The 22,324-nt window shown below is 39.0% G+C and overlaps 1 long non-coding RNA gene across 1 annotated transcript in view; it reads left to right on the forward strand.

Moving 5' to 3' along the window:
- Window positions 1–4,706: 4,706 nt before the first annotated feature.
- Window positions 4,707–22,324, forward strand: part of LOC126958559 (uncharacterized) — a 52,680-nt gene continuing 35,062 nt past the window's right edge. The window contains exon 1 of the long non-coding RNA XR_007727224.1: window positions 4,707–5,087. This is a non-coding gene — a long non-coding RNA (uncharacterized LOC126958559). The remainder of the gene's footprint in view (window positions 5,088–22,324) is intronic.

Consider the following 22,324-nt stretch of genomic DNA (forward strand, 5'->3'; position numbering starts at 1 on the left):
ATATTAAGAGTAAGCAGTGCTCTCTTTGGTAACACATATACTAAAATTGAAATGATACAGAGATTAGCATGGCCCCTGAGGAGGTTGGGAGTACAGAGATGTGGAGAGGGCCTGGAAGAGTATAAAGGTGGAAAATGAACGCTTGGAGTGGTTAGTATTCCCCAGACAAGAAGATAGACAAGGAGGATGAAAAGAATATGGCACACTTCATAGTTTCCAGTTGACGTTGTCCTACCCAAGGGATGCTCCTTGGCGTCTGGTGGAAGAAATACAATGGGCCATAGAACTTACTCTTCATCTCTTCCCATTCTCTTAAGGTCTTAGCATTTATTCCCCCATCTTATCATTAGACTTTTTTAGTGATTCTTTTTCTTTCTGGCCCAATTATATCCAATGATTTCCATAAAACATGATGATTTTAATAGTATTTTAGTAAGAATTTTCCTTCTTGCTATGAATTCCTTCAAGTAATAATCTTGAAAGCACACTAATAATAATAATGATAATAATCTGGAAAAGTACAGTTTCCAGTTCAAGTAAGTAGCATTCCAAGTGATTGCTCAATGCCTTACTCCAAAGCAATTCCTTCCAACCCACCACAAGGCCAGAGCTCACTCTGGAATGTACTGTATCTTACACATCTTGGAATCCCTGGTGCTTTTCACACAATGGGTGTTCAAAACTGTGGAACTATACTGTGAACTGTTGGAAAAAGCTTCCTCCCAGACCTGCACCATCACACACATGCAGACATTCTGCCCCCGCCCAGCAATCTAGTGATCTCTCACTACTGCGAGTAGTAATGAAAGCTTCCTGACCAAATGACAAAGCCAGTGGCTCTTCTGAACTGCTCCATTTTCCATTATGCTCAGGATAGTTGGCATCTGTCTTCTCACTGCTCTGATACTCACTCACTCCCTCACCTTCCCCTGCTCCTCACTCCATGTATTTCACCTTAGGGACTTTTTTTTTTTTTTTTTTTTTTAATCACAAGAGAAATTACCATGGAAGGCAGGACATCTTATGGCAAATATTGTACATAAAATATGTTGAAAATTAATCATTTTTTAGTGCTTCTGTGCCTGTCACCATGTGACTTAGTTGTTTTCTAAGTATGATTTTATTTAACGCTTGAAGAAGCCCTAAGAGGATGTTATTTTCCTTATTTGAGAACTTGGAAAACTGAGGCTCAGAGATAGTAAGCACTTCAGTCCAGATTACATAACTAGTGACTGGCAGTCTTGGTTTCTCAACCCAGTGAGCAGTTCAATGCCAAGGCCCTTGCTCCACTGTCTCCCAGGAGAATATTTTTACCTTAGGGAAGGATGAAAAAATATCTGACATATTATAATTTTGTTCTATTTTTTCTAACCATCTCTAGTATCAAGGGAAAAAGTTTTTCATTATGTGTTTTTCCTTTTTATAAAAGTAATATTTGTTCACTGAAAACCATTTAAGAAATACAGAGAAGCAAAAAGAAGAAAAAAAAGTCACTTGTAATCCACCACTCAGATGGTGGTACATATCTGAAAGTTGGTACAGCTCTTTGATGATATTTTTGATTGAAACATTTTTTATGGGTTCATGTTATATAAAGAGTTAAAACTGGAAACATGGTTTTTATGCCACTTGTCTTAGTCCATTCAGGCAGTTATAACACAGTTTCATAAACGATGTGGCTTATAAACCATAGAAATTTATTTCTTATAGTTCTGGGCACTGGGAAGTCCAAGATCAAGGTGCTGGCATATTCAGTGTCTGGTAAGGGCTGGAGCTCTGGTTCATAGATGGTAGCTTCTTACTGTGTCCACATGTGGCGGAAGAGCTAGCTGGCTCTCTGGAGTCTTTTATAAGGGCACTAATCTCATTCATGCAGGCACGACTTAATCACTTCCTAAAAACCCCATCTCCTAAAACCTTGAGAGTTAGGATTTCAACACATGAATTTTGAGGTGACGCAAATATTTAGACCATAGCACCAACAAATGATTCCACAGCAGTCAATTGTATAACTATACCATAATTTCACCAGTACCACATGGTTAGCATGAAGTTTTGTTTCTTTGTAAGAATATTAATGATATTGGGATAAACATCTCTGTAATTATCTCTGTACATTCTAATATTTTATGAAAGGGAAGAAATATTTTATAAGTGTTAAAAAACTGTTAGCCCAGATGTATGAAAGTGAAAAAGAAACAAAAACTTTGCTCTAGATCAGTAGTTGACAGGCTTTTCTTGTAAAGGGGCAGGTAGTAAATATCTTAGGCTTTGTGGGCCATATGGTCTCTGTCGAAACTACTCCGCTCTGCCATCATAGCACAAAAGCAGTCATAGACAATCCATAAACGAATCAGCATGGCCGTGTTTCAACAAAATTTTATTTATAGACCCTGAAATGTGATTCTCATATAATTTTTATGTGTCATAAAACGGTCTTCTTCTTTTGATTTTTTTCTAATCATTTAGAAATGTGAAAACTACCTTTAGTCTGTGCGCCATACAAAAGCAAGTGACTGGCCCTTTCTTGCTCCAAATCATCCATTCATCCTTAGAGACCTAAGTCTATGACTGTTTCTAGCCACAAAGTTACAGAATTGTGAGAGTTCTCTTTCCAACCCTTCCTTCTCCTGGATTTACACACACACACATACAGGGACATATACTCCTGATTACCCCAAAGTCCTGCCCTAGTAAGCTGGCCACCCTCTCCCAAAGTTCCATAAGTTCAAATATTACTTCTATTTTGTTTAATTCTATTTCTTGGAGCATCTGATTATCTGAATGAATTAATTCACATTAAAGAGTGATTAGTAGGGATCAACTCTCCCTTTGATAATTTCCATTTAAAAGAACATGCACCAGTGAGGCTAACGGAATGCTGAGGAAAACATTTTTGAGTGGCTGGTTACCTAGCTCTTCATTTAGGAAGTTGATTGTGGTATATAAGGCTTGCCAAGAAGGCTAAGATGATTTATCTACTGATGCTTACAATCAGGGAGGCAGAACAATTGTGGTACAAGAAAAAATAAAAATTCAAATCAGAGGCTATTAACTGCCAAGAAAATGATAAAGAAATTAAATAACTAAATTATGATAAGGACAAAAATAATTGCTCAATGTTACCAAGCCTAGGCAGTCAGGGACATTTGTCTGCGTGTTGGTAGACATAGGACCTTGCCTTCTTCCCCTTATGGATAATGGCTTCACAATATCCTCAGGGTCTGAAGCCTTTGATCCAGTCGAGGTCACTACTTCATGGTTTTACTTGTGCATAAATAGTAAAAAGAAAAATCAAATTTAAACAACTTGAGCTTAGAGGGAGTTCTTGAGCCATTTACTAAATTTCTAGAGATTTGTAAAGCTCCAAACAAATGCATTCATGAGTCCTTTAGCACATGACTGAACCTGGAAGTTTCACCACTAACTCCAAGGTAACCCTTGGACAGGCAAAGAGAAATAGGGCAATGGAGGGTTGATGTGAAAGCATTTCCTGCAAAGGTATCCTCTCACCAGGTAGACAAAGAAAGATAAGTTACCCAGACTGAAGTTGCAAGAGTCTTTTTTCCTGAAAATCACATCCTAAACCCCTGGGACAGTAAAACTCTCCACTGAAGTCTCATAGAAAGGTGGTCTTGAGAAACTAAAACAAGCTTTGACCTAGGAGCTGCCAGCCTGCAGGTTTTCTCTTGTGGCAGTGTTTGCTTGCCATCCATTGAACCCTGACCAGAGGCTTCAAAAGCTGGAGCTCAACTCTACCCAAAGCACATGGGACGCTGGGGGATAGGTCTGCCCATGAAATGCCAGGAAATCCCAGAGCTAGGAGAGGTAGCTTAAAGGTCAACATCTGGGCATCAGGGTGCTGCTTAAAGCAAGTGGTGAAAAACACATCTTACCTCTATGTTCTAAAAATTGCCCCCCAAATATCTTTGTCTTTAATCATCCAATTTTCATTTCAAAGCCAAGCGCTAATAGGATGTTAAAATAATATGCACATTACTAACCCAGGCTATTGGCAACTGCTGCTTGCTGCAAGCCCTTGACATTGCCTCCCTGTATCTAACCATGGTTCAGCTTAGTCTGGCTTCCTGCCTTTGGCAATGGGTTTGATGGTTCAGAGAAAGGCAAATTGCCTAGTTAATTAAAATCTGTACTTTTAAAAACATTTTTTCTCTTATATTGCCAGCCGAAGTTAAATGAGTACAACTTTCTTTTGAAAAGGCCAAAAATAAATTCTGGGCTTAAACATTGTAGATGAAATTGCTGCCTTAAATTCTAAGTTGCAGAAAAATAAAGGCTTATCATGAAAATTGTTATTTAGCTGTATCTGTGGGGGTATGTGCACAAAGCAATTATTAACCTCCTTTATAAATGGGTATGTCAGGAACTTTGAAGGAAGACCCAGAGTTTGGTGGCCAAATGCCAGTGTGTGTTCAATATTCACAGTGAACTCTTCTCCCTCTGGTAGTTGTAATTCTACGTCTGTTTCTAGCCTTTCTCACCTTGGTTATAGCACTCTGCTAGGGTCACAGGGATTTCCAAAATCAACTGCAAGGGAGTATTCTGAATTCCTGTTGATAAATAAATTATGTCCCAATTACAGGTGCTTTTCTGAAATGTTACTCAATGAAGAAAAAAAAGTGAAGCTCCTGAGCTCAGCATATCTTATTTTGCTATCGACTGTATTTCTGTGTCTGTGTTCAAGTAACTAACTCCCTTTGGCAACTCCAAGGAGAGCTTCAGGTAAACAAGTCAAACTGTCTTCTTGTTTATGCCTTTTTTGGAGAAAAAGTGAGAGTGCTATAATTAAAAAAAATTAGAACAGTAACAATGTCATCTTGAATTTACAAAGTGCAGGAGTTGTCAGATCTGTGATTTCAAGTCTTCCAACAACTCTTTTTGGGTAGGAGTAGTCAGGAGTCTGTGTGGTGGTTGAAGCCCAGGTTGGCCACCGGGAACTAAAATAGAGGCCAGGACTCCTAGATCCCTGTCCAGATTCTGAGGACCCAGGAGCCTCCACGGGTACACTCAGAGGCCACACTAGATGTAGAAAGAACCAGGCACAGAGAAGTCAGAGGGTCTCAAAGGTATTTGTTTCAGCATTTAACAAGGAATTTTACCTGGGAGGTGATTTTCATTCAGAACCTGGTCACAAAGCTTGAAGATAAAAGAGCCAACACAACTAAGGAAGCCTGTGCCTGCCTTAGAAAGGCAATGAGAAGTCTGTTTATGTCTTTTGCCCACTTTTTAATGAGGTTAATTGCTTTTTGCTTGTTCAATTGTTTAGGTTTCTTATGAATTCTAGATATTAGACCTTTGTTGGATGTATAGCTTGCAAATATTTTCTCCCATTTCATAGGTTGTCTGTTTACTCTGTTGATTGTTTCTTTTGTTGTGCAAAAGTTCTTCAGTTTAATTGGGCCCTACTTGCCAATTTTTGTTTTTGTTGCAATTGCTTTCGAGAACTTAGTCATAAAATTCTATCCCAAGGCCAATGTCCAGAATGGTGTTTCCTAAGTTTTCTTCTGGAATTCTTGTAGTTTGTGGTCTTATGTTTAAATCTTTAATCCATCTTGAGTTAATTTTTGTATATGGTGAAAGGGAGGGGTTCAGTTTCATTCTTCTGCATGTGGATAGCCAGTTATCCCAGCACCATTTATTGACTAAGGAGTCCTTTTCCCATTGCTTATTTCTGTCAACTTTGTTGAAGATCAGGTGACATATAAACAGTGAACAAACATGAAAAAATGCTCAATATCATAATAATCAGAGAACTGCAAATCAAAACCACAATGAAATACCATCTCACACCAGTCAGAATGGCTATTATGTTAAAAAAAAAAAAAAAAAAAAAACAGACAAATACCGGCAAGGCTGCTGAGAAAAGTGAATGCTTATACACTGCTGGTGGGAATGTAAATTAGTCCAGCCACTGTGGAAAGCAGTTTGGAGATTTCTTAAAGAACTTAAAACAGAGCTACAGTTGACCCAGGAATACCATTACTGGGTATTCATCCGAAAGAAAATAAATCATTTTACCAAAAAGATACATGCACATGTGTGTTCAGCACTATGCACAATAGCAAAGACAGAATTAACCTAGGTGCACATCAACAATGGATTGGATAAAGGAAATGTGGTATATATACACCATGGAATACTACACAGCCATAAGAATAATGAAATCATGTTCTTTGAGAAACATGGATGCAACCTAAATGAAGTAACACAGAGATAGAAAACCAAATACCACATGTTCTCACTGATAAGTGGGAGCTAAACACTGGGTACTCACGGACATAAAGATGGCAGCAGTAGACTCTGGAGGCCACCAGAATGGGGAGAGAAGGAAGGAGACAAGGGTTGAAAAACTACCTATTGGGTACTATGCTCACTACCCGGGTGATGAGATCATTCATATCTCAAACCTTAGCATCACACAATATACCCACTTAACAAACTTGTACATGTACCCCATGAATCTAAAATAAAAGTTAAAATTATTTTAAAAAGAAGAAAGGCAATGACATGCAACAATAAGCAGTCAGACTGATATTCACCGCATACCCCGACAACTCCCCTCATCTGTTCTCAATCACACTTGGGGTGCTTCTGCAGGAAGGCAATGGAGGAGGTTTGGCTCTTGGGACCACTTTCTGTGTCAGTGACTATAGATTATAATGTTAATTTCTGGTTTGGTTTTTGGGGGGCATAGGGGGAGAGATTATTTTTCTTTTATTTTTTCTCCTCTCTAGAGCAAAACTCTTTTTCCTCACTCTTTTTAAATAATTTTATTGTCAATGAAAACACAAAAGAGAGTTGAAAGCAACTCAAAATAGGGAATTTTCCACTGGGGAGAAATCAGGGAATAGCATAAAATGTCTTCTTGCCTTTTTCTTCAAATTCCATATTAATATTAACAGCAAAAATTGATGGTTGGGGGCAGCCATCTGCATCTGTTTTGAATCATCTTTGTCTCCAGACCTCACTCTCTTCCCACACTGTTCTCCAAACTGTCATCAGGTTTAATGGCACGGCAGTCTTGGGCGCTGCACTCCACCCTCAGAGACCACTCAGAACTTTCAGTGGCCCTGAGTGCTAGATCCTTAGAAATGGAACCATCTTAGAGATCATCTGGTCTTGGAATTTCTTTACTGCCTTCTTTAATAACTTGGATTGAACATTTATAGAGCACTTACTATGCACCAAGGAATGGTTTAAGTAGTTTATATATATTAGCTCATTCATTCATCACACAGCCCTATCAAGTAGGCACCATTATCCCCATTTACAGATGAAAAACTGGGGCACAGAGAGGTTGACTCATTGACCAGTATGGCCTTCTACAGGGTGGCAGAGCTGCCTTTCCTCATCACACATTCTGCATTCCAGCCAAACTTGCTGTAGGCTCTAGGTCTCCATCTTATGCCTCTGCTCACTCCTGTTCCTTTTGCTTGGAAAGCCTCCACACCTGGTCCCTCCCCTAAGCTCTGCATTGTCCAAATCCTATATAGCCTTCAGAATGAAGGGTGGATGCTATCTCCTCCAGGGAGCTTCTCCTAATTGCCTTTAGTTAGGGTCAATCTCCTTATGCTGAAATAGCAAAGTACTTCCATTGTACTGTGTGGCATGTGCCACATTCTGCCCTGCATTCTAGTTATGTATGCATGTATTTCATTTTTTTAAACATAAGATAAGCTCTCTATGGTAGAATGCATGTGTGATGATCTCCCAGCTCCCATATCACCGAGTGCATTCTGTGGCACACATCAGATAACGTCTGTTGCTGTATTTACCACATGGTAGGAAAAATGTGTGAACGAATATGCACATTATAGGTAACATTGCTTCATGAGCAAATTGCCTCTTTTATACATTGCAATCAGGCTCCTATAAAATTGCATATTTATAAAATGAATATTTACATGTGCTAGTCAAATGCGATGCAGTTTTTCCTAAGTGAGGAGGCATATGTGTGATGTGTAAACTTGCAACAACAAAGCAGCAGATCTGAGGACCCCATGTATACATGCAGGGTGCTGTCTGCCTTGGATGAGCTGGTCATTGCATGGCTTCTCTACATGCTCTTGTGTGAAAGACAGCTTTTCTCTTGAGTCTCTATACCATCATTGCCCTTTCTGGGCCCATGAACTTTTGAACCAGGCAGTGGGGCTCTGCTCAGAGTCACTCTCACCCACCAATGTGCCCACATTGCAAGTGGTATTCACAGGCCACAGAAGCGTCACTGCTTAACCATGAGCCTTGAGACTCAGCCACAGCTCAGGCCACCACCCTCAGGATGCAAAGCACTTCCTCCCATATATAAAGCTATACACTGAAAGTCATTATTGATGACACTCAGCCACATGGGTAAACTTATGAAGGAGTACACTTTTTCTAATTTTCATGTAAGTATCAGAGAAACAATGAGGCAGAGAGAGCAATGAACACAAAATATTTTGATCTGATCATTTGACAGGGTCTTAGATAGTAAGTATCAGCTTATAATAGAATTTAAATCACTTCCCAACCTCAGGCTTACATGGTTCACAGTGCAATATTCCCTGAAATTAGTAATGTGAGGGTGCTTGATTCTGGCTACATATCAGATTTCCTGTGGAATTTCACACACACACACACACACACACACACACACACCAGGCTCTCCTCTTGGAAATTCCACAATTCCAAAAAACCGCATAGTTCATTCTGATGTGAAGCCTGGGCTGAGAAAACTTTTTACTGTGACCAAATGAGACACAAAAATAATAGGCCACTCAGTCTCAGGCCGTGTCTTTTGCTGTTGCTGCTTTTTAATCAAAAAGCCTAGAGAGGCATCTCAGTGGGAACATTAATTCTGCAAGTGACAAGACTTATAATATTTCATAACTATAGAAAACAGCAGGTGGCCATGATTTCAACAGCAGAAGTCAAACATTTTTCCATCAGCACAAACCAAAATATATAAAACTCTACATACCCAAAAGAAGAAGAACTATAAATACAAGATTGTGAAACTTGTATTCTGTTTACATTAGAATACCATTAATTAATTATTGACAATAGTTTAGTTTTAAAATAAAACCAGAATGGAGAAGACTCATTATTGCCTGAGACTCTAAAGAAGGCAAACTGTTGTTTACTGAAAAAATTTAATGAACCATAGTCTATAGCCATATGGAAAAGCTAGTACATTATATTTTACAGCATGTAATTGATCTACAATATTATCTTCAATTCATCCTCATTAATTGGCTTTTCCATGAAACAGAAGGGCTTCCCCTTGCCATCTCTGTTTTGGCCGATGTGGCTGGATTTCATGCTGTCAGCGTTCACCCTATGTACTCCCCTATAGATGTTCTTTTTCTTTCTGACACTTCACTCACTCCAGAGATGAGCCTTCACACTGTTAACAATACTTTCATATCCCTGTCTACTCTGGAAGTAGATTTTGGTCTCTACCTTTCCAACATAATCAAAGTTTACCAGTCCCATGTTCCCTGATTCCAGAGTATCCTGTTTCCCAGACTCTAGGAAATGTTAAAGTGTTTTGTAGAATAATCTGAGAAAATGAGATCTAATAACAAAATACATCATATTTTCAGGGTACAGATTTGAGTTCAAAGGGATCTTTTGGCAATAATGCCTTAGCCTAAAAGTGGTATTCTAAAAGTCAGAATTCCAGCACTTAGAGGAGGGGACTGACGCAGCTTTGGCAGGATGCGTCACTCTCAAATCACATTGCATAAGCATCTACTTAGTCCACCTATTCCGAGAGCTTTGGCTCATTGGTCCATGTGGTCTCCTAGCACAGAGGAGGATGAGAACTACAGGCTCCTTCTTTTGGTGTCTAGCACAGTCCAGGACTCCCTACCCCTTCTGTTGAGGCTGAGCATCCAGAGTTAACCCAACAGCTCATCATTCTTTATTTCTCTTCTATACATGTTCTGGTAATTTTCCTGAAGGCACCATCTCCAAAGGAAAGAGCAAGTATTCAAAGCAGTCAGTTTTGCTCTTGCTTAACAATTCTGGCCAAAGTCTTGCCACCTGTAAATAACAGGGACTCTTCCCGCTTTATTTCCCATTTCCAAGCACAGTGGGGAATTGGGTCCTTGGGGTGGACAAGGGTTAAAACATGTACTTATGGCCAGGTGTGGTGGCTCATGTGTGTAATCCCAGCACTCTGCAAGGCCGAGGCAGGCAGATCACCTAAGGTTAAGAGTTCTAGACCAGCCTGGCCAACATAGTGAAACCCCATCTCTACTAAAATACGAAAATTAGCTGGGCATGGTGGCGCATGCCTGTAATCCCAGTACTCGGGAGGCTGAGGCAGGAGAATCGCTTGAACCCAGGAGGCAGAGGTTGCCGTGAGCCAAGATCGTACCACTGCACTCCAGTCAGGGCGACAGAGCAAGACTCCATCTCAAAAACAAACAAACAAAAATGTACTCATTTCTCCTTCTTAGTAAATCTCTGGAGGGGGTATAAGCAATGCCGTGAGTTCATCTAGGTTCCATCAGTAATTCACCGTGGCTTTCCCATTTCACACACCCTGTTCCGCTGTCCCTCTGAGTACATCTGTATATGCCAAGCCATTTGGTCTTACTTTTGCTTCAGAAAGAATGGGGATTCTATTCTTGGAAAGGAGAAATGAAAATTTTGTAGAGTTGGGGGTGTGGTTCATATATATATATATATATATATATATGTGTGTGTGTGTGTGTGTGTATATATATATACACATGCACACAACATATTTCAAATTGCCATCTTCAATTTTGTACTTACTATATCAAAGTAGTCTGGTATCCAGAAATGGGAGTCAGGGTTTACCTAGATTCTTCTCTTTGGGAATGAAGCCCATGAACTCCAGCAGAGAAGACAGAATCAAAACAACTGGATTCGTCATTAGAAAGCACAAGTTCACCCAATCTGGCCCAGTCATGTGCTCACTACAGTCTCACAAGGCTGAGGGCAGAGGATGTGAAGCAAGATCGTTCAGAGGCACAGGAATATACGTGCAGCAGCCGACTGTCTGCTGGTGCTGACACAGCTCACTCTGCTGACATTCATTTGCCTGTTGTCACAGGTACAATTTAGTAAGCTGGCAAGGAGGGAGACATTTATTTTAAAAGCTGTGGGAGGAGAGCTAAAAATTCTAGATATATTTTGAAATTAGGATTTGTCTTTTGCTTCTACTTATTCACATTCTTCGGGAAAAGGTGAATGCTAAAATCTAAGAAGAAAGTCAGCGCGTTTCTCTGGCTGCATTAGAGGCTACCTTACAAATACCCTCTCTTTATCAGAAGGGAAATCTGGAGCTGTTCTAGGGCAGCGTTGTAGAGTCCCTTGCCTACTTTCCACACCCACATGACTTCCCTCTGCAGGTGCAGGTGTGTTGACATCCCATCAGTAGTATCACCCTACACCGAGGACCCTGCAATGAAATGCAGCTCGTCAGGATGCCATAAAAAAATAAGAGGTGGTTTAGGTAAAAACTACAAAAGGCATTGTTTACTAAACCGAGTGACAAAATAACATCACATAACTATCAGCTCTGCCTTTATCCCTTTCCTCTCACATCAAAGACTAAGCTGACTCAGATAGGGAAGCCTTAAAAATAGGTGCTACAATGAGGAATGCACAGGTTTGGTCTTTCATTGCACTTCACATGTTTTTAACAAAGGACATGCATTTAAAATCATTTGTAAGATATTTTGTTAATTTTAAATGAATATTTAAAAAATAGAAATTGTGGCTTCTATAAAAATCAGAACTTTGCTTTGATATGTACATACAGATTAAAAATTTAACCCTATTTGCTGTAATCTAAAGGAATGTGTTAAGACTCTGAGGCTGAATTACAGTTGCTATGGAAACCAAAAACTGTAACCATTATGACTTAGGAGCCTCTAGATTCTCAATAATTATGTTGTTTGAAGAAGGGAAATTACATTTTTAATTAAATGAGTAGAACACAAATAATTTTACAGGAAATTTATTACATTGTGTTCAAACGGCATCTAATGTGTTCCTTGATGCTCTTTGGGTAATTTTTTCAGCAATTGCTGGCAAGTTTTTGAGAGATAGGTTAGAATATTTATTAAGCACTTATTACTTATTTAAACATTGTACAGGGCTCCAGGGATGGGAAGGATAACATACAAATACATCATTTCTATACACGAGAAATTTTAGTTTAGTTAGTTTTTAAAACACACACAATAACACAAATGCCTTTACAGAGCTATAGTTCAGCAACAAGGCATCCTAACCATATTTTGATCAAAGGACTCTGAAATGAGGAGAGAGCCAAAGGGGTCTAAAACTCTCCATGGAGCTGAATTTTAAACAAAATCTTTTTGTAAACCAAAATTTCTTCTCTGATCACAAAAGCAATGTGTGCTAATTGTTGAACATTTGAAAATATGAAAATTTTAGAAGATAAAATTAAAACCAGCTATAATTCCAACTCCTCTACTAACTTTTTGGTGTATTTGTAATAGTCATTTTTTTCCTATAGGTTTGCATGATAGTGTGAGACTGCAAAAATGACCACGAAAGCTAAACTCATGCAAAGTGATCTTAACAATCAGTGGAGAAAATCCAATTGTTCTGTAATGCTGAAAATTATTTTGTCATTAAACTCTCTTACTGTTGTTTATAAATGTATAAGAAAATAAAAAGTAGTGGCCGGATGTAGTGGCTCACGCACTTTGGGAGGCCAAGGAGGGTGAATCACGAAGTCAAGAGTTTGAGACCAGCCTGGCCAACATGGTGAAACCCCGTATCCACCAAAAATACAAAAATTAGCTGGGCATGGTGGCGCACAACTGTAATCTGAGCTAATTGGGAGGCTGAGGCAGAATTGCTTGAACCCAGAAGGCAGAGGTTGCAGTGAGCTGAGATTGTGCCACTGCATTCCAGCGGTCTCGGAAAAAGAAAGAAAAGAAAAAATAGTAAAATTAATCTTTAGTACTCTGAATTTAAAATATAGAAATGTTGAGAATTAAAGTTTTATTTCTTTGTAAAAATCTTACCAGAAGTAGTTTGAATAATGCTGGTCTATCTTTCATTGTATAATTTACAATATGGAACAAGCATCTTTTTTGCAAATTGTCATACTTCTAAGTCTGGATCAGCTTCCAGCACTTGTCCTTTGCACTTTCAATGATGTGAACTATCTCTGATAGTTCCTTTAATGTAAAGCGTGTTTTTTTCTTTTCTTTTCTTTTCTTTTTTTTTTTTGCCAGTGTCACTTCTGTGTGTTTTCAACACCACCACTTTCTTCATCTGTCAATTTCACCTTAACTAAGTTCCTTGGGTTCCATATTAGTGTCTCTCAAAGGGTGGTGGTGTCCAGATTTCCACGGTCAGCTAATTCTTCTATAACTTTGTTTACATCAGACTCATATTTAACTTCCACCATTGTCACTTTTCATTTCTTTGCTGCATTTTTATCATTGTTGACCAATTTCCTGTTTTGATCACCCATTTTTAAAAAATGCCACGTAGGGTTATCACTGGCAGAGAAGGAGGCAACCTGGTGCTGTCTGTGCCTGAACTGAATAACAGAGGGGCACTAACCCAGTCTGACCAATCACAGGCCGACTGAGAAAACAAGGATATGACTGGTCACTGATCATGATGTGCATCTGTCATTCCCACAGTGATCTGTGGACTGAATTGCTAGCAGTGAAGTTTGTGCAATTACTCAATTAATATACTGAGATAACTGAAATTTGAACTGTGTTGTTGGGAGATGGATATTATTTAACTCATGGTAACAAAAACACATGCATTGCGGACCCATGCAAAATGTGAACGGTCTATATGGACATACTTGACAAACATTTTTTACAAAATTGAGATCATGAATATATAATTTTGTACTTGCTCTTTTAACTTAGCCTTATATCATAAAGTTGTATCCCTGTTATTACTAGTCTCCAATAATGCTGTAGCATAATTTATGTGACCGGGGAAACACCAAGGGAACAGTAAAATGAGAGCCATAGATTGGTAAAGAGGGAGGTGCTCCCTAGTAAGAAGCAACATAGGGAAAGCCCAGGGATCGGCCAGTGTATGTGGGTAAGTTGGGAAGAAGGAGAAAACTAATATGGCTGGAATATAGGATCTATCTTAGAAATAAAATGACAATAATACAAAAAGTCAATTTTCCCACACTTTAGTAATAATAGTAATACTATTACTATTACCAATAGCATGCTTACTATATTCCAGGTACTCTCAGACATTATCTCACTTAATCTTCACATTGACCTTGTTTGCTGTCATCTCCTTCTCACACATGAGGACCCTGAGGCTCAACACAGATGTTGTAGTAAGCCTGTAATAAAACCCTGGTTTCTGTAATCCTGCCCTTGGCTGCTCCACAATACTGCCCAATGAAAGCACTTATCAGCTTACAAAGTCCTTTTGCATATATTGACACGAGGCATGCAACTGGGTAAGTTGTGCCAGCTGCTGAGGTGTGGGGCTGTAATCAAGCCTATGCTGCTAGCCTAACCTGAGCCATAAGACCACATACTTCCAGAAGGGCTGCCTTTACCTAATTTACACAAAGACGCAGTATGGACTGGCCTTGGCCCTGGTCAACATGACAGATTCTCACCACAGCCCTCAGAGGTGACAGAGAAGTTATGATTGCTCCAATTTTATACTAAAACAAAACAAAACAAAACAAAATGAACCAAAAAACCCCCCACAGCAGCTCCCATTGGGTCAGTGATTTATCTAAGCTGAGAATGAATTGGTGAGATAAAGATGCGGTTGAGGAAGATATTAGAATCCAGGCTGAGCAGGTTTCATCTGAAGCAAAAGGCAACAGGGTACTGCGAGGTATATATAAATCAGGCTACACATAAACTACCACAGAGTAAAACAGTAAGTCACAGCTGTCCACCCGGAAGAGATTGCTCTGGGCAGCTGGATGCCTTCCAACCAGTTAAATTATTTCTTCTCCAAAACTTTGGTCACTTTTTGCATTTGGATCAGATCTTTGGAGACATCTCCATTTCCCTTGAGGAGTAAATATATAGCCACCAGGATTTTAAAAAAGTGAGTCTGAAAGCAAATATCCCTTCACCTTACTGTCTTTTGTAATTGAACTTTACAGATCCCTTTTAGAGAGTTGTAATTACTGTTGTTACTGTTCTGAGAGTATCTGGGCCTAGGATTTTTCTGAGTTCTAAGCCACACGGTCTGTACTCTTACTTGACAGAGAAATGCTGTTGCATAAACTAGATCCTTCAGATATTAGGGACTCAGAGGGGTTTAACTTTCCTGGGTGAATTTAGCATTTCTTCTTGGATTTACAAGCTTTAGAGGAACACTTGTAAAAAAAAAAAAAAATGACTGGGTACAAACCAATTAATCCTGCCTCCAAAAATAGCCAAATTATATTGGTAGGCGTTTAAAAACAAACAAACAAAAAAACCCAAAAAAATCCAAGAGGCTGCCTCTGAGAAATAGAACTTGAAAAATAGGTCTCTGGTCAAATGTTTGGAAAAATCTAAACATCATTCTGCTTCTTTGGAGTGTCATGACACTCTCAGGGAGTCCTTCCTTGTAGGTAAGCAATGTTTTCAATTTATTGGGATTTACAAACCTATTGTTTTCTACATTTTTTAGATAAGGTAAGAAATCCAACATTAACAAAACTTATTAAAAAATTCTCACTTACCTGATCTTTTTTTTTTTGAGTTTCGCTTTTGTTGCCCAGGCTGGAGTGCAGTAGCGCGATCTTGGCTCACCGCAACCTCCGCCTCACAGGTTCAAGCAATTCTCCTGTCTAAGTGTCTTGTGTAGCTGGACTTACAGGTGCCTGCCACCACGCCCCACTATTTTTTTGTATTTTTAGTAGAGACGTGGTTTCACCATGTTGGCCAGGCTGGTCTCGAACTCCTGACCTCAGGTGATCCACCTGCCTCGGCCTCCCAAAGCGCTGGGATTACAGGCGTGAGCCACCATGCACAGCCTCAGTTACGTGATCATTTATTGATATCTGGACTAACTTGTGTTCTATGGAACTTGTTTTAAGAAATGCTGGACCATGGCCATGGACACAATTGGGCATGCACAGCCAACTCTATTTGAACTCAGAGCTACTTCCTGTCCCCAACCCCAGAACCAGAGGATTAGTAACAGAAAATGAGCCAGGAATGATCAGCCTCTCTGGCTGAGGCTGGCAGTAGCATTTTCATCCCTCAGTGGAGGGTGTTTTGTGTATGTGAAATGAGGAGTGTGAGGCCAAGCAGATGGGGCTCTGTTCTCCCTCACCCTTCTTCAACCCAAGCAGATCTGCTTTGATCTGCCTTAGATGTTGCAGTTTCTTGCGAGGTTTCATTAGAAAAGTAAAAAAGATTCCATTAGCAAACAAACAAACAAAAACAACAAAAAACAACAATAAAAAGCCCAAAACAAAACAATACTGGGTGGTGGTGTTTTAAAACCTGTACATGGAGCAAAAATCTAGGAGTGATAAATACTCTCTAGGACCTTCTATAGTCACTTATCCTGTGGTTTTCCCATCTGTAAAATGGGATTGATAATGCTGTAGGGACTAAAAACTCTTTTTGGAAAAGAATGAAAGCTTGTTCCATACTTAATTCAAGGTAGAATGTGAGCAGGTAGAGAAGGACGGGAAGGAAAGTAAAGATTTGTCATTTTCCAGCTCTCCATCATCTGAATCCCCTTCCCATTATCAGCTGTGAGCTAGAAAGTCAACTGCATGTTCCCATGGGGGTTTAATATCAGAGTGAGTGACCCAGAGAAGCCTGAACAGTTTAGGGCTCATGGTGGTCATGGTGCAGCCACTGCTCAGTGACAATGGCATCAGCCATGGTGCATAGTCCCCAGAAATGGCAGTGACCAAGCCACACTGTTCATGTGGCATGAGACTTTATGAGTTTCCTTTGTTCCCTATGTGGGTTTTGTGTCTGATTCTCTGGCCTTCCCATGAGTCTGTGAGCCTCTCTATGTTCTTTGATTTAATGCTTTACAGTTTAAGGTAGCCAGAATTCTTTCAACTGAGACCTGTTAGGCATAGATGGTGGCATATCAGAGTGTGAGGTTGGGGCAACCTGGGGTGGAAGTCATTTTAGGAGATCTAAAACTCTTCTCATGTGAGCATTCAAGCTGATCACTAAAATTTGTCTCAAAGGGAATGGGAAAACCATGGTCCCCATTTGGGTCATATTCTTGTAGATGTAGAAGATATTTCAGCAGGGGAGGGTATTTCTGCTCCTTGTATTTATAATTTATAATTTTCTTACATAATCAAATAGAGATCTACAGAACACCTATTTTTCTTTTAAACCTCTCTGTGCTAGTTTTGTTAAGACCTAATACAAATTCATCTTTTAACATGTCTAAAACAAAATTAGAAGAGAGAATATGAAATAGCACAGTAATACAGACTATAGTAATGGCAGAGAACATAATGAAAAAGAAAGAAAATATGGGTGAAAAATGGCTAAAATCCTAACCCAAACAGCGCTTGACTCTCAGGGGTCATGGGAGTTCATTTCCATCATGCTGTAACCCTAAACTTTGTCTTGTTCAATTGAATGCACAGAGCAGTGATAAGAACATCATTGTAGCTAATGTCAGTAGGAAGGCCCCTCAAGGTTACTTTCATGGATGGGGACCACTTACTTCTTTTTCATATTTTAATTTTATGCTTAAGTATTTTTACAGTTAATGTAGCTTAACTATTCAAAGTAAAACACTGAAAATGTCTAGATGGGTCTGCACAACCCCATAAACAGATAGGTTTGGTCTTGGCCTTTTTATTAGCTCTTAGTAAGATTACACATGCAAGCATCCCCACCCCAGTGAAAATGCCCTCTAGATCACCCAGATCAAAAGGAGAAGGTATCAAGTACGCAAAAACGCAGCTCAAAACACCTTGCTCAACCACACCCCCACGGGAAACAGCAGTGATAAATCTTTAGTAATAAATGAAAGTTTAAGCTATACTAATATTTAGAGTTGGTCAATTTCGTGCCAGCCACTGCAGCCATACGATTAACCCAAGCTAATAAAACTTGGTGTAAAGAATGTGTAAGGTCTGCCCTCAATAAAACTAAATTCCATCTAAGAGGAGGTGACACTTAGAGGTGCCACTGCTACCTCATCTGTATTTTCAGAGAAGCCACCTCAATCTACTATTAAAATTTAGCTGCAGGTATAAAAATAGACACATAGGTCAATGGAACAGAATAGGGAACCCAGAAATAAAGCCACACACCTAACAACCAGCTGATCTTTGACAAAGTCATCAAAAATATATACTGGGAAAATGACAACCTATTCAACAAATGGTGCTGGAAAAATTGGATAGCCACATGCAGAAGAATGAAACTGGACCCATACCTCTCACCATAGAAAAAGATGAACTTGGATCAGGAGTGATAGCTCATGGCCATAACCCTAGCACTTTGAGAGACCAAGGAGGGAGGTTCACTTGAGCCCAGGAGTTTAAGACCAGCCTGGGCAACATGGCAACATAGCAAGACTCTGTCTCAAAAAAAGTTTTCCTAAAAAATTAGCTGAGTATAAGCCAAAAGAACAAAGCTGGAGGCATCATGCTACCTGACTTCAAACTATACTACAAGGCTATAGTAACTAAAACAGCATGGTACTGGTACCAAAACAGAGATATAGACCAATGGAACAGAACAGAGCCCTCAGAAATAATACCACACATCTACAATCGTCTGATCTTTGACAAACATGACAAACACAAGAAATGGGGAAAGGATTCACTATTTAATAAATGGTGCTGGGAAAACTGGCTAGCCATAAGTAGAAAGCTGAAACTGGATCCCTTCCTTACACCTTATACAAAAATTAATTCAAGAAGGATTAGAGACGTAAATGTTAGACCTAAAACCATAAAAACCCTAGAAGAAAACCTAGGCAATACCGTTCAGGACATAGGCATGGGCAAGGACTTCATGACTAAAACACCAAAAGCAAGGCAACAGAAACCAAAATGACAAATGGGATCTAATTAAACTAAAGAGCTTCTGCACAGCAAAAGAAACTACCATTCAAGTGAACAGGCAACCTACAGAATCGGAGAAAATGTTTACAATCTACCCATCTGACAAAGGACTAATATCTAGAATCTACAAAGAACTTAAACAAATTTACAAGAAAAAAATCAAACAACCCCATCAAAAAGTGGGCAAAGGATATGAAAAGACACTTCTCAAAAGAAGACATTTATGCAGCCAACAGATACATGAAAAAATGCTCATCATCACTGGCCATCAGAGAAAGGCAAATCAAAACCACAATGAGATATCATCTCACACCAGTTAGAATGGTGATCATAAACAGGTGCTGGAGAGGATGTGGAGAAATAGGAACACTTTTACACTGTTGGTAGGACAGTAAACTAGTTCAACCATTGTGGAAAACAGTGTGGCGATTCCTCAAGGATTTCGAACTAGAAATACCATTTGACCCAGCCATCCCATTACTGGGTATATACCCAAAGGATTATAAATCATGCTGCTATAAAGACACATTATAAATCATGCTGCTATAAAGACACATGCACACATATGTTTACTGTGGCACTATTCACAATAGCAAAGACTTGGAACCAACCCAAATGTCCATCAATGATAGACTGGATTAAGAAAATGTGGCACATATACACCATGGAATACTATGGAGCCATAAAAAAGGATTGAGTTCATGTCCTTTGTAGGGACATGGATGAAGCTAGAAACCATCATTCTGAGCAAACTATCACAAGGACAGAAAACCAAACACTGCATGTTCTCACTCATAGGTGGGAATTGAACAATGAGAACACTTGGACACAGGGTGGGGAACATCGCACACCAGGGCATGTCATGGGGAGTGGGGAGCGGGGAGGGATAGCATCAGGAGATATACCTAATGTAAATGATGAGTTAATGGGTGCAGCACACGAACATGGCACATGTATACATATGCAACAAACTTGCACGTTGTGCACATGTACCCTAGAACTTAAAGTATATATATATATAAAAATTAGTTGAGTGTGATGGTGCATGCCTGTAGTCCCAGTTACTTAGGAGATGGAGGTGGGAGGATTGCTTGAATCTAGGTTGAGGCTGCAGTGAGCCATGTTCATGCCACTGCACTCCAGCCTGGGTAATGGAGCAAGATGCCATCTCTAAAATAATGATAATAATAATAATTATAATAAGATAAAGACCTAAACATAAGACATGAAACCATAAAAATCCTAGAAGAAAACCCAGGAAATAGTCTTCTGGACATTGCCCAAGGCAAAGAATTTTTAAGCAAGTCCTCAAAAGCAAATGCAACAAAACCAAAAATAGACAAATGGGATTTAATTAAATTAAAAAGCTTCTGCACAGCAAAAAGAAACAATCAAGAAAGCAGACAACTACAGTATGGGAAAAATATTTGTAAACTATGAATCCAACCAAGGGCTAATATTCAGAATCCATAAGGAATTCAAACAACTCAAGACAAAAAAAAAAAAAAAAAAAAAAAAAAAACAACAAAAACCTCTAACAAGTGGGCAAAGGACATCAACAGGCATTTTCAAAAGAAGTCATAGACAGATGTGGCCAAGGAACATACGGAAAAATGTTCAACATCACTAATCACCAGAGACATGCGAATTGAAACCACAATGAGGTATCATCTTATACCAGTCAGAATGATTATTATTAAAAAGTCTAAAAGCAACAGAAGTTGGTGAGGATGTGGAGAAAAGGAAATGATTATACACTGTTGGTGGGAATGTAAATGAGTACAACCTTTATAGAAAACAGTATGGAGATTTCTCAAAAACTTGAAATAGACCTACCATTTAAACCAGCAATCCCACAACTGGGTGTATACTCCAAAGGAAAGAAATCAGTATATCAAAAAGACACCTGCATTGTATATTTATTGCAGCATTATTCACAGTAGCAAAATCATGGAATCAATCCAAGTACCCATCAACAAAGGTTTGGTAAAGAAAAGGTTATACACACACACACACACACACACACACGTATATACATAATATATATGTATATAATATGTATACATATTCTATATATTATATATAGTATGTATATATTGCACCACGGCATACTATTCAGTCATAAAAAGAATAAAATAATGTATATATAATATATATACATATATACATATATAATATATATACATATATATAATATGTATACATATATATGCACCATGGCATACTATTCAGGCACAAAAAGAATAAAATAATGTCTTTTGTAGCAACATGGATGGAACTGGAGGCCATTATCCTAAGTGAAAGGACTCAGAAACAGGAAGTCAAATATCGCATATTCTTACTTATGAGTGGAAGGTAAATAATGGGTATACATGAACATACAGAGTGAAATAATAGATATTGGAGACTATGAAAGGTGAGAGGGTGGGAATTCGGTGAGGGGTTAAAAATTACCTATTTTATAAAGCTTATAATCTTTAATCCTTATAACATGCAAGATAGGTATTCCTATATCATAGATGAGGAAACCAAGACTCAGGTGTTATTTGATCTAAAGTCACATAGTTAATAAATGTGAAACCTGGATTTGAACCTAGGTCCAGCTGCCTCTCAAGTTTTTGCTTTTACTCCCTTCTCGGTCTTGCTTCAGAAGCAGAGAATTTAGGATATGCTAAATCTGAGAGTTCTTGGGTAAACACTAATTGTAAGCACTTAAATTGGGTAAACACTTAAATTGTAGCCTAATCACAATTTCAGGTTGTGAGATTGCATAAAAAAAAGGAGAAAGGGGTCACTCCCTCCCTCCCCTGGGACAAATTTAAGTCGTATGTGCATATGTATGAAGGTGAAAGACGGTTTACTCGGGAGAGACTCAGATGTGGTGAGGAACTGGGGGCCTAGGATAGCTTTGCAGGAGAAACAGGAGGGGCTTCTAGGAGTGAACATAACATGCTAATGTTACAACAGCAGTCACAGGAACAGGGTGCCCAGTGGAAAGGAAGAACTCCATCTTGCCAGGCTGTCCTAGAGAAAAAACACCCTGAAAGTCTAATGCAGCAAAGGGGAATGATAGGATGGCAACAATGACAGCTTCTGCGTATTGAGTGTTCACTACATGCAAGGATCATTCCAGAGGCTTTATGTATGTTAACTCATTTAATATTCACATTCTTGCTAGAAGATAAGTACTGGTCACGATATCTTTTTATGAATGAGGAAACTGAGCCACAAAGAATTAATTCTAAAAAGAATGAAATTTGCCCAAGTAGAACCAGAATTCAAATTTAGGCC

This window comes from Macaca thibetana, chromosome 7 (genome assembly GCF_024542745.1).
Source record: "Macaca thibetana thibetana isolate TM-01 chromosome 7, ASM2454274v1, whole genome shotgun sequence".
Lineage (NCBI taxonomy): Eukaryota > Metazoa > Chordata > Mammalia > Primates > Cercopithecidae > Macaca > Macaca thibetana.